Source organism: Eumetopias jubatus, unplaced genomic scaffold (assembly GCF_037043125.1).
Source record: "Eumetopias jubatus isolate StellerSeaLion01/CBP00866 unplaced genomic scaffold, mEumJub1_p1.0 scaffold_2, whole genome shotgun sequence".
Taxonomy (NCBI): Eukaryota; Metazoa; Chordata; class Mammalia; order Carnivora; family Otariidae; genus Eumetopias; species Eumetopias jubatus.
Window position 1 is genome coordinate 111,223,372 of NW_028274808.1, and position 17,901 is coordinate 111,241,272.

Consider the following 17,901-nt stretch of genomic DNA (forward strand, 5'->3'; position numbering starts at 1 on the left):
ATTGAGGTTTTCCTCTACTCTGCATTTGTCATTGTGAATCTTATGTATGCATAAGATTAGTAGAGAAACAAACACCCATTGTATAGGCTGTCTTTGATTGTTAGAATGGATAGATTGAGAAAACATCAATGTTTTGCCAAAATTTAGCTTTCTGTTAATACATAGCTCATTAGGTGAGAAGGAATATAACATATACATAGAGACATAGTCCTAAAGTATTCAATCTAGAAGAAGGTAAATATTCAAATATTTAAAATCAGGTAAGTTGATTTTATTTTGATGCTTTCCCTAACCTTCCTTTATCTGTTCTGTTCTTTTTTATATATGAAATCCTTATAGAAAAATCCCAGTAGTCTAGTCTGTGCCATATTCTTAGAGTGTGATAGCATTGAAATGCAAATGTCAAATTGGATAGACACGGTGCTATGAGCCCAACTGTGTCCCCCTCAAAGGATGTTTAAGTCAGAACCCCTAGTTATGGTGACTATCACCTTATTTAGAAATAGGGTTTTTGCAGATGATCAAGTTCAGATGAGTCATAAGAGTGGGATGTAACCCAATATGACTGTATCCCTATAGAAAGGGGAAATTTGGACACAGGTGTGCACACAAGAATACCATGTGAGCCTACAAGCAGAGATCAGGGTGATGCCTCTACAACCCAAGGAATGCTAGAGGTTGCCAGAAAACCACTAGAAGCTGGACGAGAGGCTTGGAACAGACTCTTCCTCCCAGCCCTCAGAAGGAACAACCCTGCTGACACCTTGAACTCAGACTTCTACCCCCAGAACTGCGAGACAGTGCATTTCTGTTGTTTAAGCCACCTAGTTTGTGATCCTTTGTTATGGCAGCCCTAGCAAAGTAATATTCCTAGTAATCACAGACCAATACATATCACCAAACTTCAACTTTGTAGCCTTTGATATACATTAAGAGGACAAAGGATGAAATACTATGAGGAGCTTCAAGTCTCCTGTAGAGTGCCTCTTTTTCTTAAACGTGTGTCTAGGGTGAGGGAGTATCCCAGTTGTACCTGAGAGTCTGACATACAAAGTATAACTCCTGGAATTTCCAGAACATTCCAGGTCTTGTGCTGAGTGGAATTTTACATATCCTTAGGGCAATATGATACTAGTGTTTTTTGAGGAAGAGAAAGAAAAAGTTTCTTCCTTGAGAATTAACATTGGAAATATATTTCTTTCTTTGTTGCCTTATCAGTAAGGTCAAACTAGAAAAAGACTCCCATCAAAATGCAGTGGCAAAGCTAAATGAGTCAAATAGGCTGCCTGAGGTAAATTTGGCTCCCTTAGTCCCTTCTTCAAGGAAACGGAGTCATCTGGGTCAGAATTCCTTTAGAAGACAAGATAGCTAAATGACCGTGTTTGTGCTTCTGAAAATAAGCCCATTTGACGGCTAAGTACCTAATACCAATGCCCCTTGATGGAACTGATTTATTTCGCACCACAAAAGTATTTTTCCTCCAACACTAAATATGCAAGTTAAAATTAAACTGACAAAAAAGAAAAATATACAGTGAACTCTCTAGATGAAAGAAATATCTTCTCATAGGTTAATATTTTTTCAATCTTATCATAGAAATATTACAGAAGCACAGATTTATTTAATATGGCCATTTCTCTCATATTTGATTATTATTTTGAGATCAGACCTCCCAATGGATTTGTAGATCATTAAATTCTAGGGAAAATGTAAAGTCTACTGTTAACGTAAATAAAATTCTAAAATGTCTCTATTTCTCTCTCTCTCTCTGTTTTATTTCTAAGTAGTCCCTTCTCATAGGTGAGAAACCATGGGTAGCACAATACACTTGGAAAAACAATGAAGTCAGCGAAAGAATGAAGACCAGCACATTCAGCCTTCTGATTGGTAGCCTGATATAATTATTCTCCAAACCAAACTTCCTGTCCATGTACTTAGCGTGCAATATGTATTGGGTTGAAAATGATATTTTCAAAACCTCTTTGCAATGCCAAAAGTACCATTATGTAGCCTATTCTCTTTATTAAAAGATAATATTAAAAGGTTATGAAAAGGCAAAAGATTAAATTGTTTAAAGTAAAAATAATTGAATTGAATTCTTGCCTGCATTTTATAAAACTAAAATGAGTTTATTTTGCTAAGTCAAGCAGTAAAAAGAAGGAAATACTTCTCTTTTATAGCCATGTACCTCTAAAAACACTGTCCAGGAATTTTCCAGCACTAACATTTTTGGTCTGTGGAGACCAAAAATATGCAGATAAAGTTTATCCCAGCAAAGATTCCACAGTGTAACCAAGTTTTGCAAAACAGGGAGAAAACAAACCCATAAACTTAATACAAATTTCAAAACATGTGGCCTCATAAAACTGTCATTCAGAGATCAGCAAGGACTCTGCTTTAGCAACTCCTCTGGGCAGATGTCGGTCAACAGTAATTATCCAGAAAGTTGTGATGATTTGCAGTGGGTTATTTTTCATATGAAAATAGCCATACTGCTACGAGAGGTTTCGTATGATGCGTGGGAACTTACTAAAATAAATCTGGGAAAAACAACAACAACAACAACAACAACAACAGCAACAACAACCTTGTAATGAGGATGCACAACGATATTAGGGAGTTGCTCAAATTCTACCAGGTATTTGTTAAGCTTTTAGAAAATATCCAGAATATGAGCCACAGAAATTTCTCTTCCTTTACCAAAAACAAAGTTGTCATAAAAAATTGGTAAGCTTCATTCTGAAATGCCTCATTCCAAAAAGAGCATCCAGGTATTTGGCAAATACTCTAGTCGGCTACTCGAGGGTCTTTGATTTGCACTCCCCAGTGACAGTGGTCAGAGGACATTGATGCACTGTCTGGGCTGGTATGGCTTCTTGGCAGTAATTTCTGATTAATTTACAATATAGTGTTCATATTTCCCCCAAATAATCTTTTTTTGTCATATATTTTTAAAGAAATCTTATATTAATCACAGGTTACATATGATTAAAAACAATTGTAATTTATTAAAAAAAGAGAGGCACCAAATTTACATATCACCTACCAAATTTGCTCATTTAAAAATCTTTAGGAGTATTACAGATAATGTATATATCATTTGTTATTTTTCATATTAATATGTTCTAGATAATGATAAATTTTTCTAAGTTATACACATAATGATTTTATGAATCTCGCTTTCTTTGGTTGTCTGAAAGACTTGTAAGGGCACTTAAAACCAAAAAGTCTTAGACTTTTGGATTTCAGACATCAGGGCTTTTTCTAAAAGGTGAGACTAAGAGGGCCAGCAACAATGAAGTTTTTCTAACTTGTTATTTGACCAAGTAAGGACATTATTAAAAAAAAAAAATCTATCCCACTTTACCATTATTTTATGAAAGAGTCACTTTATCACAGAAAATTAAGAAGGGCAGATTCTTAGACTAAAAGTTTTATGTTTATAATACAGTATTGTTGACAACTTTACCTTCACATACATAAAAATCTTGTCTTACTTTTCTCATTTTGTCCTGCATTGTGAAGACTTGCTCAAAACCAGCTTTGGCCTGAGAACTGGCATGTGGGAACCATTGCATTACATTTCCCCAAGAGGAGAAAGAATGTTAAACATAAATTCTGCATTTTCAAAAAGAACTGCTCTAAATTGAGGATGCCTGTGTAAACTATCTGGCTGTGGAGCTATCTAGTCTCAGCAGTTATAATACCTGAATGTGTTTTAGGAGACCAGCTCCTCACACCTTTTCTTGAAGGAGCAAGAAAATGTATTTGGTTGTTCCAGTTAAGCGCCTTGTATATGTATCCACGAAGACTTGCGGGTGCAGGCTGGCTGCCACCTAGGAAAATAGTTTGTATTTCTGGGAAAGAAGAAAGAACAACATGTCAATATATTGATAATCTTTACACTTTCTCAGTTTTATCTTTATATATCACATCATTTTGCGAGGCCAAAGAAATGAATTCCCCACCAGAAACAGTCTTTGGATGGGTGATGCCCCCAAACTTCTAACATTATTTTGGATTTTCTTTTCTGTAAATTTTCAAATGATTTACACTTTTATTACTTAGGACTGAAAATATAATAGATAATTTCTCTAATTTCCATATTCCGGGAAAAATACAGGTATAATTGAAGAATTCCTCTAGGTGTTTTATAGTTTCTTTCTCCGATTGAAAGAGAAATAGAGCAAAATGTATGTATTTTGTATTTTCCCTTTTAGTTTTTCCTTTATTATGCTTCTGAAATAAAGTAAGAGAAATGTATTTTTTTTACATATACAGATTGTCCCAATATAAAGTGCAATAGGAGATAGTATCTGAAGTCAAATGATGACCCATAATTTAAGAAATGTTCATTAAATAGCTTATGCAATGTCATCTTTCTAAAATTCCAAGTTAAATTTCTTTAACAGCATGAAAAATATGTGATTTTTTTCCTCACTCAAATTTAAAAGTACGTAAAATAGTACAAAATTAATTAAAATCGACGAAATAGGATTTGTAGCATCACGTCCGAAGTCCAGGATCCTACAAATTTGTGCTATTCTTCTTTATCTCAAGCAGAGCTTTGGCAAAACTGTTTCAGAAAGTGGAGAGTGATGTACAGTTTTTTTCCACTTATAACAAATCATCTTACTTTTGTGGATTTCATTCATGACCTTAATATTACTCATTCAGTGTGGCAATGAAGAACAGGTGCCTTTGTTCACTGGATAAACTTTTTTCTTTTTAATATTCAACTCATAAAATTATGTCAAGATATGATAGCCCTTTGACAAAATTGATTAGAACTAAAATATTTTAAGCTGGAGTTAGAAAAACTCTAACAAGCATGGATTATTGGGCCACAAATGTTTCAGACCCTAATAATATGAGTTATGGGAATCTGGTTCAAGAGCACTGTTGTTGAAACTATTCTTACCTCTCATGATAGATGTGGGACAACGCTGCTAGAAGTATCTTATCACATATTTTGTAATATTATGGGTCTTTCAGAGGAAAATTTACTAGATCTGTAAGGAAAAAAATGGCAGTGATGCTTAGTACTCTTCAAGAGTCTTCCGAGCCAACAAAAAAAGACACTTTATAAAACTCTGAAGCTCATTAACCTTCACAAAATACTGGTGAGTTAGGTGGCAAATGTTACTCTTCTCAGTTCATAGATGAGTGAACTGAAGCACTGAGAGGTTAACTGATTTTTCCAATTCACAAAGCAAGTCACGGCATAAAGGGAGGTCACACGGAATCCTTGACTATTTGTTCACATGGGGCTCTGTTCTCTGGACAAATAATTTATTAAATAAGCACCTATTGATTATAATTTACTGGATAATGCCATTTGGCATTTGTCCAAATAATTTGCTCATGACACAATTATCCACCCTCTAAAAAGACAAAATTGCCTGATTTACCCAAGGACTGTAATAGTTTGGATCACAGCAGGTGAATAATTGAAGGAAAAATTCCAGTCTGCTTTTATACTAGTAAAACTATAAAAAATACGTAAATATTTAGAAGAAATTAATAGCTTATTTTCACCAACAAATAAGATGAACACCATCTTAATGTATCTTCTTTGAGGAAATTTTCAAATATAATCTAGAGCAGAAAGTTATATATATTTTTATTTATCTTCTCTAAGGAAAAAAAAACAAAAAAAATCAGGGATGTAAAAAAGGTAGAAATTTAACTCTGCTTTGAAAAGAAAGATATATTTGCTATGATATTGTTAAAACCAGGTGATGGGGATATAGGGGCTCCTTTTTGTTATTGTGCCCACCACTGTGTATATTTTAAATTCTACATAGTGAATTATTAAAATAAAGTATTTAGCAGAGTTCTTGGAAACTGTAAAAATGATTATTAGTCAAAACAAAGGTAAACCTAAAGAATATGTATTTGACAGTGGACATAAATTTGACATATTTTGTCCAGTGATCTAGAGTGTTATTGTACACCAAAAGCTATTCAGGTACGTGGAGCATTTTCAAGTTCTAAAACGTTGAAAGATGATTTCATATATAAGCTTCATTTTTTTTTTTTTATTTCAAAGCAAAAAGAAGTGAAATAACCTGCTCAATACTGAATAGTCTGTGTGGTGCTAGAGAATTCTTTAATAATGTTTCTGAGAATTGGGGAGCATTGTTGGACATACAGTTTCAGAAAACAGTAGGCTGTTTGAACAAATCCCACCAACCTCTTTTACTTTGATTAAAGTGAAAATTTTTATCAGTTTAAGTGTAGTTAAAAGAATGAGAATACAGAAAAGAGAAATGGAGATGAAAAGGAGGAAAGCAGGAAGGCAGGAAGGCAGGAAGGCAGGAAGGAAGAAACCCAGGTGGCTAAGGCTAAACAACAGGCAAAGTTTGCTAAACCTAGGGATTCAAATCTACCCTGCGTTTTTCCTTCTATCTTTTTTTCCATCACCATAAGTATGTTTCCCATTATTTATCACTCAAACTATTGTAATTATATGTTTATGAGTCTTTTTACCCTCTATGTCCTCCAGCTTCAATCTATGTCACATGCCATTGCTAAAATCCTCTTTCTAAATGCAATTCTAAATGCAAGCTTTCAAAGATTTTTTGTTTTTCACCAAATTAGGAAAAAATTCTTATCCAAGAGTCAAAAGTCCTTTACAGGATGATGACTACCTACTTTCCCAGCTGCATTTCTAATTCTTCATATTGCATGTTTTAACCAAATTTACATATTCTTTTTTTTCCTAAATATGCCTGTGCTCTCAAGTCATGCATATTTGCGTGCACACATCCCAACTTGGTGTGTACCATTTTAAGTGTCTGGGATAACATGTTTTCTCTGCCTTCTGCCTGGCTTTTGCATTTCTTTAAAAGATTTTTTATTTATTCATTTGAGAGAGAGAGAGAGCATGTGTGAGAGCACGAGCAGGGGAGAGGGCCAAAGGGAGAGGGAGAAGCAGACTCTCCACTAAGCGAGGAGCCCGGCACAGGGCTTGATCCCAGGACCCTGAGATCATGACCTGAGCCCAAAGTAGACATTTAACTGACTGAGCCACTCAAGCACCTGACTTTTGCATTTTGTTCCTTGGACTTTGTAATCAGTTCTGATTCTCAGTCCAGAGAAGTGATAGAAAGATGTCTTATTAATAGATATAGCATAGGCAACTATCTCTTTTCCTGGAAATCCTGGCTCTGTTTTCTCTGCTAAGCCTACTCTTGAAACACCTTGGAATCCAATTCATCATTTATCAAATCCAATTTATCAATTTATCATTTTTCAGAACTTAGTCATCCTTTTCAACTAACAGTATTTCAAGTTTTTGGGGGGAGGGAAACGACTTCTTCCTTACTCTCAGGGGTATCTGTGGGGTAATAAAACCACAAAGTATGTAGTGTGGAAGAGACAAAGTTAACATACGAGGGAAATGAGGATCCCTCTGTTCTAGGTTGGGAAGGCTACAGTTCCGGTTATGTTGTAGCAAAACATCTATTAAATGGTAATTTCTTTATCTTATTGCATCAATAATAAGACAACCAAGGTTCGAGTTTGGGGACCTGGTAAAGAAATTTCAGTGGTCCCTTCTATCTGTAAACAAGCACATCTATGTGGCTTAGAGTATAATGATATTAATCCTTAGATGATCGAAAAAGAATTGAAGCGTATGTCCCAGGCTAACATTAGTTTCAACAAGTGCAGAAAGATGGGACTGCAAGTGTGGGATTATACTGGGACCTGGAGAAAGCCTCCCAAATTTTCTCTGCTATTTATTTCCCCTTCCAATCAAAGGAAACAATCACAACCATTGTAAAGAGCTATAAATTGAAATTCTGCCTGGTGTGAAGGCGCAACTCGTACCACCACATCCCACGCTGTGGTGCACATGGCTCCAGTCCAGGGACAAGCAGAAAGCATTCAGGCCTTAGACGCTTAGACATGGACGCTTATGGGATCTACATTCAACGATTATGATACTGAAAGATCTCTGTCTTTAGTTACTAGTTTATGGCATTAGACTAATGCAAATAAAGAGAAAGCCCACAAACATTTGGAAAATTCTGTTGTCTGAGAAATCCTACTTCTAATTTCCTTTCCAAAATTATCTGCATGTCCCAAACTCCCTGTGTTTTGGGGGGCCTGGCTCAGTACTTGATCTCCAGCTCAGATGCCTGGTTGACTCAAACTTGGCCATTCAAATTTCCACATCATCTTTACCACAGGGATTGTTTCACAATGGCCCAAAGCGGCCAACAATATGAAAGGTAAAAACTCTTTTTCTGGTGCGGTGGATGTATTAAAATAACTGAAGTTTAGAGAACCTGTATACCACTCATAGACAATTTTGCTTGAAAAATGAATCGATTTTCAAAAGTAGATCTGAGAGATTAGGAAATTAAAAAAGCTCAAGAACTGAACATATTGTTTGAACTCATGAACTATCCAAGCATGAAAACAATTCTATTTACTAACCTTTCTGTTATATGAGGAATGTATTTCCCCTTTCACTTATGCCAGTTTGGGATTCTGTCTCCAGTAATAGAAATACAATAGTTACCATATAAACAGGATTGAATTAAATTGAATTGAGATTGTTTCCATTGCTACAATTCAGCAGATTAAAAGGATTCATCCATTTGCTTGAAGATGTACCTAACAGAAACTAATTACAGAGTAGATTCTAGTTTGGGATGATCAGTAGTATCCCCTTATATAATCATTTCTATTTCCCACTATAATGTTTAAGAAGCACCAAAATGAATGAACTCAAAATGACACTAAAAATTAACATGGAAATATTAGTCTAGTGTCATAACTTGGGAAGAATTTCCATTAGCAGCAAGGTTAATGGGACTGGATTGAAACACACCAGTCGCTATGTGCTATAGGGTCATAGCAAGCCTCCTTTCCTGAAAGTGAGTGGAAATATTTACTTCCCACTCTTCATCCTTGTTCCCCAAAAAACAATTTCTGAATTAACTTGAGAACTCCAGACGTATCTTCTACTGCATGATGCCTCTGTCCTTTTCTTCCCTTATTCTTCAACCCCACCCCTCCTTGTTAGTGTATTCTCTGTGAATAAATGTTCTATAGGCAGAAAGTAAGATGGACTACTGGGATTTGTTGTTAACCTAGGAAGAAACTTGTTCTAAGAAGTAGGGTGGGAGAATGTCTCACCTCATGACATCATAATTTCACAGGATAGATGTCCACCCAGGCGAGATTTGGGATAGGAGTTGTGCCTTCCCGCGTAACTCCCAGCTTTAGATTTAAAAAAAAGTCAAACATATACAGAGAATGGATGCATACTCTATGCATACTTCTTGCCTGACACATTTGTGTGTTTGGATTTGGCATTTTTTGAGGATTGGGTTCATTTCTCTAATGAGAGTTCTCCTGGTTTTAGAATAAGAAAAAAGAAATTACATGGGATACGCATTAAAAAGAAAAAAAGAGTAAACACACACCATCATTAGAATAAGACGTTAACCAATAGTAAGACTCAGAAAAGAAATAGACCTCACAAAATAAAATGACACAGAGATTGTAGGAATATTTTATAAAATAATTTGTCACCCTCAATATAAAACAAGAATCTATGGTTTTTAGAAATGAAAGCAAAAACTAAAGACAAAGTTGACAGAAATTAAAAAAAACCTTGATGATAAAAAAAGAGTTTACTGAAATTAAGTCGAAATACATGGAAACTAAAAATTTCATAACAATATAAAGTATTATTGGAAGCATTAAATAATAAGATTTCTGCTTTTTAAAAAGGTTTTATCTATTTATTTGAGAGAGAGAGAGAGAGAGAGAGTGAGCACAAACTGGGGGGAGAGGCAGAGGGAGAGGGAGAAGCAGACTCCCCCTGAGCAGGGAGACTGATGTGGGGCTTGATCTCAGGACCCTGAGATCATGACCTGAGCTGAAGGCAGACACTTAACTCACTGAGCCACCCAGGCACCCCAGATTTCTGCTTTTCCATGTTTTGCCTGACCTTTTTTCAAATCCTTGAAATAAGATTTTTCTAATACTGTTTTTTGTTTGTTTGCTTAATGCTAAGCTGCTGAAAAATGGATCATAGAGGAAGAAGGAATATCAGGAGTTTGACAAGTATGAGAAGGGGAAGATGACATCTCTATGCTGTATATAAACCAAGTTTTCTACTGGTTGAGTCAGAGCCCAGTCTTAGTGGGGTATTTGTTCTCCTGAGGGGTAAAGACAAAGAGAAATAAGTGGAAATTGATTTCTGCTGTATTGTATCTGACTTACACTTGGGGGAAAAAATCAGCAACAACAAATTCATAAAATCAAAGAGTAGAATGGTGGTTGCCAGAGACTTGGGGTGGGGTTGGGGGGCATGGAGAGTTACTAATCAAAAGGCAGAAAGTTACAGTTGATCAAGATGAGTAAGACCTAGAGATCTGCCATACGCACTGTACCTATAATCAATAATAATGTACTATACACTTAAAGATTTGTTAAGAGGGTAGATCTTATGTTAAGTGTTCTTACCACAATAAGGTAATTTTTTTAAGGAAGCATATGGAGGAAATAGATCAAAATATCTGGAACAAGAAGTATTTGCTACATAACTGAAGATACCTTTCTTTAGTTACAACTGAATTTTGTAGATTGAATGGGTAAAAACTCAAAATTAATCAATCTCAATCACAAACTTACCAGCAATGAGGCAGGAGAAAGACTTAAAAGCACATTCAGCCTTTAAGGAACTAAAACAAAATTAAGGAATGAAGGAGAGTAAATGTTTAGTAAAAGCTTTAGGGTATACGTTAAATTAGTTAGGTGGGATTAAGTCAAAATACTCATTAGAAATTTATTCTTAAAAGTGTTTGAAATTTTAAAAATATATACTTAAAATAGAAAATGGGTAAGGGAAAAATAAAATGTTAATAATGATAATCTTGTTCCTAATCCCCTTCATAGAAACCAAACCTGGAAAGTGAGGAGAGATGGTGACAAAAGGAGGGGGTTAACAATAGGCTAGTATTTTCTCACATAATAAAATGCATTCTTGATTTTGGTAAATAGATAAATGTATATTTTAAATACTTTTTAAAATTAAATTATCACTAGTAGAATTACTAAAAGATTTTTTAAAGATTTAAAAAGTTGGAAAAAAGTCAAAAACAAACATAACAAAACATACAAACAAAATTTTAATCAAAATACTGTATTATGTGAGAAAATCAAGATGTGAAAATAAATATACAGTATAGGCTCAACTGTTAAACTCAAGAAGAAATAAAATAGTAGTAGTTATCTTTGGTAGTGGACTTATAAATTGTTTTCTTCTTTATAATTGTCTTTGTTTTATATACAGAGAGCCCAAAATTACTTCTAAAATCAGAAAACAAGCTGTTCTTCAAAAAAGAGAAGAAATAAATGTGACTGCCAGTGTAGACTAATTCTAGATTGTGTGACACAGAAACTAAAAGTTGAGGAAATTTGAGAAGAACTTAAGGGGTTTGAAGCAAGAATTTAGAAGTATATAAAAAGATACATATTTGTGGACAGGAAAGAGGAGAGCGTTAGCTTATATTTGCAGCTGTGTTTTTCTCAATTTAAAGGCAGCTCCCAGGAGCACAATTTAAATGGAGAGAAAGCATAATTGACCCTAATGAAATAATGGAGTTTATGAAGTCTATCTTCTAATTGCATCAGTTCCCTTTTTTTGTTGTTCTTATGCTAAGTACTATACATTTGGGCACTCAATGGCCAAAAGCCCATGAGAGACCATAAGCAGCAGAGAAAAATGTAGATCCCTAACCATAGTATAATTAAAAATGGTATTAAAATATAAAGTAGGTAAGCAATTTCAACAAGTATTAGATTTTTCCAATTCTACATTCTTTTGGAAATATCATTATGTTGAATGATTAGGAAAAAAATTCCTGCCTTTACTTTGCTAGTGCCTTGACAAACGTTTAATCATCAAACTACAATAGCTTTATGTTCTTCCCCCAACCAAAATCTCTCTTACATGATTCATTTAAGGAACTGAAAAAAAAGATTTAAGTAACTGATCAAATGTTTCCACTTTACCTCACCAGTACTAAGGTTAGTTAGCAATGCCCAATGTCTTAGATTAATTTGCATCATCTGGTAGGAGGGGGGAAGAATCTTGGAGAAACTAAAGTTTTCTCATTATGACTTTTTATTTTGGCCTAAAGCTTGAGTAACACAGAGCAAGTAGCTTTCCTTGTACCCTTTTCATTTCTTTGTTCATAGGAAACCAGTGAAGTTTATGGATTCTTTCTGAAACTATGGAACTCATTCCAAAGATGGACACATAGGGGTCAGTGTTCAGGGCTGGCATAAAAAACTCTAGCGACCATCCGCTCCACAGGGCTCCTTCTGACTCTCATCTCAGACTGAATGATTTAAGCTCTTTTATCTTCCCACATTGTTTCTGATGGATGTTCAACCAACAATCATGTCTTCTGCTAAGTATGGAAACTTGTGCAATTTAATCTTTGTAAAATAAAGGGATTATACTAGATTTACTAATTTGTTCATTTAATCTTTCTACAAACTTTTATTTAGAGCTAAGCATTTGTTAAGAGATGAGTATATAAATACAAATCAAACAGAGCTCTACCCTCATGGAGTTTATGTTCCAGTGGTACATGATTTAAAAAAAACTTCATATTTCATTAGCTCTTTGTGATTCTATTAGCTCTTCTACAAATCATTGCGTGAGAGTGTGGAGAGAGAAATTGGAGAGGCAGGCGAGACACCTATTGGAATTTGCCACCGATGCCTCTTGTCAGTCCTTTGCTTAATATTTCTGAGAATTACAAAAGCAAGATCTGGCCAAAAGGGAGCTCCTTTTGCCTCCAGGGGTCAGTCTCTCCTTGAAAATCCTTCCTTGAACCGCCTGAAGCCACTTCTAAGAATTGCAGACTCTCAGGTAGGAAGAAGCCTTCAACAATTTTACTTGCATAGAGAAACCAGGTCTAAGTTTTCTTTCAAACGTGAAGTGAATCTCAAGCAAGTCTTTTCCTTTGATTGAGATAGAGGGGCTTGTGAGGGTGCGTGTGATTTGTACGTTTACACGCCCTTTCGTATGTCTTTGAAACCTAGACAAAGATTTTTGCCTCAGGCCACTAAGGGAGTGAATATCACAAAAGGGATTAGCACCCTGTACTTCATAGCATCAAATCTTGTATTAGGGTATAGATCATACTTTTAATTCAAATAATTTCACATATGTCCAATTCAAGTCAGAACCAGGAAGGCACATGACTGACGGGGGGGCGGGGGGAAGATTGGCTTTAATTTGAAGTGAATACACTAGTATAGTTTATTTGAAAGACAACCCCAAACATGTACATTCAACATGCTAATGTTCTAGCCCTACTGAGAGACCGCTCGATAGACACAGGTGTATGCCATTTAAAACTGCCTGCTGATTAGGAACCCCTTCCTTCATTTTACCCTATCTTGAAAACTCATTTAGCAATTAACAAAATGAAAGCATTCTCTTTCTGGAATTTTGAATTTAGAAGCGGGAATTTAATTTACAAAACTGCCTGCAACTAATTAAAATGAGTAGTCACTGTTGGTTTGAAATGGATTATCTCTGAGAAAATTACACTTCAGATTGTCAAAAGAGGGTTTATACCCTGATTTTGAAAAAGCACCTCTTCCATTGTAAATGCTTTCTCTGTTCAGCCGACTGATGCTCATTCAAATTAATGGAATCCAAAACCTGAAGCCACACACCGAAGATGATTGATACTCAAAGGTTAGTTTCATACATAGATGCCTTACATCAGAGTATTTTTTAAAGGATTCGTGTTCCTTTATTCCATTATCTTCTAATTTCTTTTGCTTTGGATGACCTGTTGTGTAATGTACAACCAAAGAAGTGCTGTTTTAGATTATTTGTAGATGAAAAAATTTAAACTATTTTTTAGCTCACCTAATATTTATTTGCACTGAATATTTTCACCAAGATTCTCCACACTTAATTTCATGTTAGTGTTCAATCTGATAATACTTGTGCCATAATTGGAGAAGCATAGCTATAATGCTGCCAACTTTCAATCAAATTTCTATATGCTTGAGTCCTACAGTATTTTAAGGCAACCTATCTTTTGCAAGTTTAATCAGGAATTTAAATTTTACCCCATTTAAATACTTCATGGACTTCCACTGATCAACTTGAATTAATTTGTTTAGTCCAATTATAATAAAACAGATATATGAACATTTATTATCTTTAGAAGGTTGATATTAGGAAGTGTTTTCACAAAATACCTGTTTCTATACCTAGTTTTCAAAGTTTTCTTTTTAAATAAATCAGTTAACTACTGTATAAACTAAAGGATCAAGAAGTAATAAAAATTAAAGGAATTTGGTGTGTCAAATATAAGGAAGTATCATTAAGCTATTGCTTATTAATTGTATCAGTAACCTAAACAAAAAACGTGTTTCCATAAATCTGAGTGGGGGCAAATGAAAAAAAGTTAAGTGAATTTTCACAATACAAGCAGATCAACAGAGCCAGCACATTATATATTACTATCAGTAGGTTCAGAAAATATTTCCTAAATTAATTTTTCCATTGGGAATATTATTTTACATTATTTGAACAAGTATATTGCCTTTACTGATGTTTTGAATTTCTGGAGTAATGAATACTTGGAGCTATAGAGAAGAAATACTACTGCTTAGTTTTCTCAAATTATCCAAAACCTAATTTGTAGTCACAAATGACCACGGATATTAAAGAAGTCTACATAATAAATGATGTCTAAAATATCACTCTAAAGTGAAAAAATATAAAATTTATCTTTATTTATGTGTTTATTTAGATATGTATTTTTTGTTATGCTTTGCTCTATAATGGATTGGAACTAGTTTGGAATTATCTTATTAGAAAGTTATCCAGAAATTAATTAGAAATAGTACCCTTTGGAAACATTTACTATAATTCATCTATCTAGATCATTCCATAATGTGCCTACAACTTAAAAGAAAAATAAATGTGCATTATATAAGGGGATGCCTCAAATAGAATATTGTGCTAACGAATAAAAACCTTTCGGAGAGAATGGATGATTACAAAATGCATAACAGTTTATAAATGTGAAATATATCAGGAAGATAGTTAAAATTCAAACGCATTCTGAATACACAGAAATGAGCCTATATGTCAATACCTAAATTTTCTTTTCTGGCAATGTGTTGCTCCCATAAATAACATTGATAGTTGACTTAGCTAATTTATGGGCTAACCTGGGTCATTCTCATTAATTTACCCAAAGCTTTAAAGCCATTAGCAGTGCCTCCCTTTGATCACTTCTTAAGTTTGCCCTAGGATTCTTTTCTGAAAACTGTTAGTTTACCTCTCCCATTTTTTATGATATAATCCTCAATCTTTCACTCATGTTGTGTGTTCTTTAGGTGTTGATCTGTGCTCCATTAAATCACTTCAATTTTCCTTAATGGGTCTGGATTAAGTGTTTCCAACTTGAACATGCACTTAGGTGCTTTTTTATGTGTAGTCCCTATTGCCTTCTATGCCAAGGGCAAAGTGGAGCAAATGACAGCCTTAAAAATTAATATTTTTTATGTTTTTGGAAATCACAATTAGGAGAATTGGGGAGAGAATGACAATTGCTTGGGGACATAACCCATAAGAAGAAGCAAAATACCCACATCTGCTCCCTAAAAAAAAAAAAAATCCCACAAATTATGCTTAACCAAGTGAGCCACCCAGGCACCCCACAAATTATGCTATCAGAGGGAGAAAGTATAGCTAGCTTTTCTTGCCAGAGGTTTACAAATATATATATATATTTGTAAATATATATATATATATATATTGGATATATATATATATACGTATATTGGAATATACGTGTATATTCCAATATATACACGTATATATTGGAATATACATAATATACATATTGGAATGTGTTCCTGCTTCAAAGGAAGGCCAATCAATGATATCACATGATACCATTGCTGGGGAAAACTATACTTATGTCACACACACTATGCCTGATGACATCTATTCTATTTTCTGTGTCTCAACCACTAAAGAATGACAAGCAAAAATCTTTAATCAGATACCAAGACATATACCATAAACTTTCAAAGGTCTTTTCAATCATAATCATGAATCAAAGTAGTCAGAAAAGTGGGATAATGGTGTGGAATTGGCACGGACTTGGGGTCAAAAACAGATCAATGTCTAGATTTTCGTTCAGCCAGTTAATCTCCTTCTGTCTCAGTTTATTCATCTTTAAGAATGGTACAGTGACACCTATTCTGCGTGTTGAGCTAACTTTGTTGGAAATAATGTATATATGGTATCTAGCAAAATTCCTAGTACTCAGGAAATATTTGTTCGTTTCCATAACTCCTTATATCATGATCAGCAACTCCAACTCTGGGCTGAAAGGAAAGCTTACAAAAGCAAATGGAAATGTGTTAATATTTCTAATCATGATAGACCATTGGTCTTCTGAGGGCCATTTAAAGACACAGATAACAAGAGGTCATCTATAGCTGGTTATCTTGTATACATCTCTTTTGTCAGAGTGAAGAAACATGCGTTCATGTAAGCTAAGTTTACCTGAATGGAAGAATAACAGGGAAGCCCACGATGGGAATACAAATAGCTTTTCAAAAAGTATTGTGTAAACTATTTTTTTTAATTGGAGGAGCTTTGTTTTAACTGTATATACATGAGGAGATCCTACTCCAATGGTGGTTTTCTAAATGAGTACCAGTTCAACAAACTGATGGCTGTCAGAGGGAGGGGGTCAGAGGAGGAGCAAAATGGGTGAAGAGGAGTGGGAGATCCAGGCTTCCAGTTATGGAATGAGTAAGTCATGGGAAATAAAGGTACCTGATAGGGAATATAGTCAATGATATTATAATAGCATTTATGGTGACAGATGGTAGCTACACTTGTGGTGAGCATAACATATAGTTGGATCACTATGTTGTACACTTAAAACTAATGAAACATTGTATGGCAACTATACTCAGATATAAATAAATAAATAAATAAATAAATAAATAAATAAACCTTTTTTCACTCTTTCAAAAACAAGTAACTGTTCACCTGTTTTTCTCTTTTCACATGGGTTGGTGACGGGTTTTTATGGCTATTAACTTCCCTCTTGGAGTGAAAATAGAATATACTAGAAAATTTAGTAGAACTTAGAGCCTTGGGAGATTTAGATTTTGCTGAAACTTATATCAAATGATTAATAAATTGAAGTGTTCCAAGTTTTGGGCATTATTTCTGGCAAGGAGGACTTTATTAATTGTAGACCAAAAAGTATCTTGGAGACTTCTACTGTCCTTACTAAAAGCACAGCGGTAGTTTAGAATCTGTGACACAGCAGAATTGAGAGTTAAAGATAGTCCATCTATAATGAGTGTTTTGACCAAAAGACAACTCCTCAACTTGTATTTTTCTATTATATAGTGTAGGGTGGGATAAAGGGCTACCAAATGCAATAAGGTTCTTAAACCTTAAGTTAAATAGGTAATAGGGATTAAGGAGGGCACTTGTGATGTGCACCAGGTATTGTATGGAAATGATGAGTCACTGAATTCTACACCTGAAACTGATATTACAGGGTATGTTAACTAACTGGAATTTAAATAAAAACTTGGAAAAAATACAAATGCTTATTAAAAAAAAAGAATTTGTATGACATGATGCCTAAACTAAGCAAAATATTCCTAATGTGATTTGATCAGAACAGAGTTCCATGAGACTATTACTAAACTTTGTTCTGGATATTCTGCTTCTATCAATTTATTTTGCAATTGTCTCAGTTTTTTGGTGTGTGTGTGTGTGTGTGTGTGTGTGTGTGTGTGTGTGTTAATATCTTCTTCATACTCTCAGTCATCCTAAACTTGGGGTCA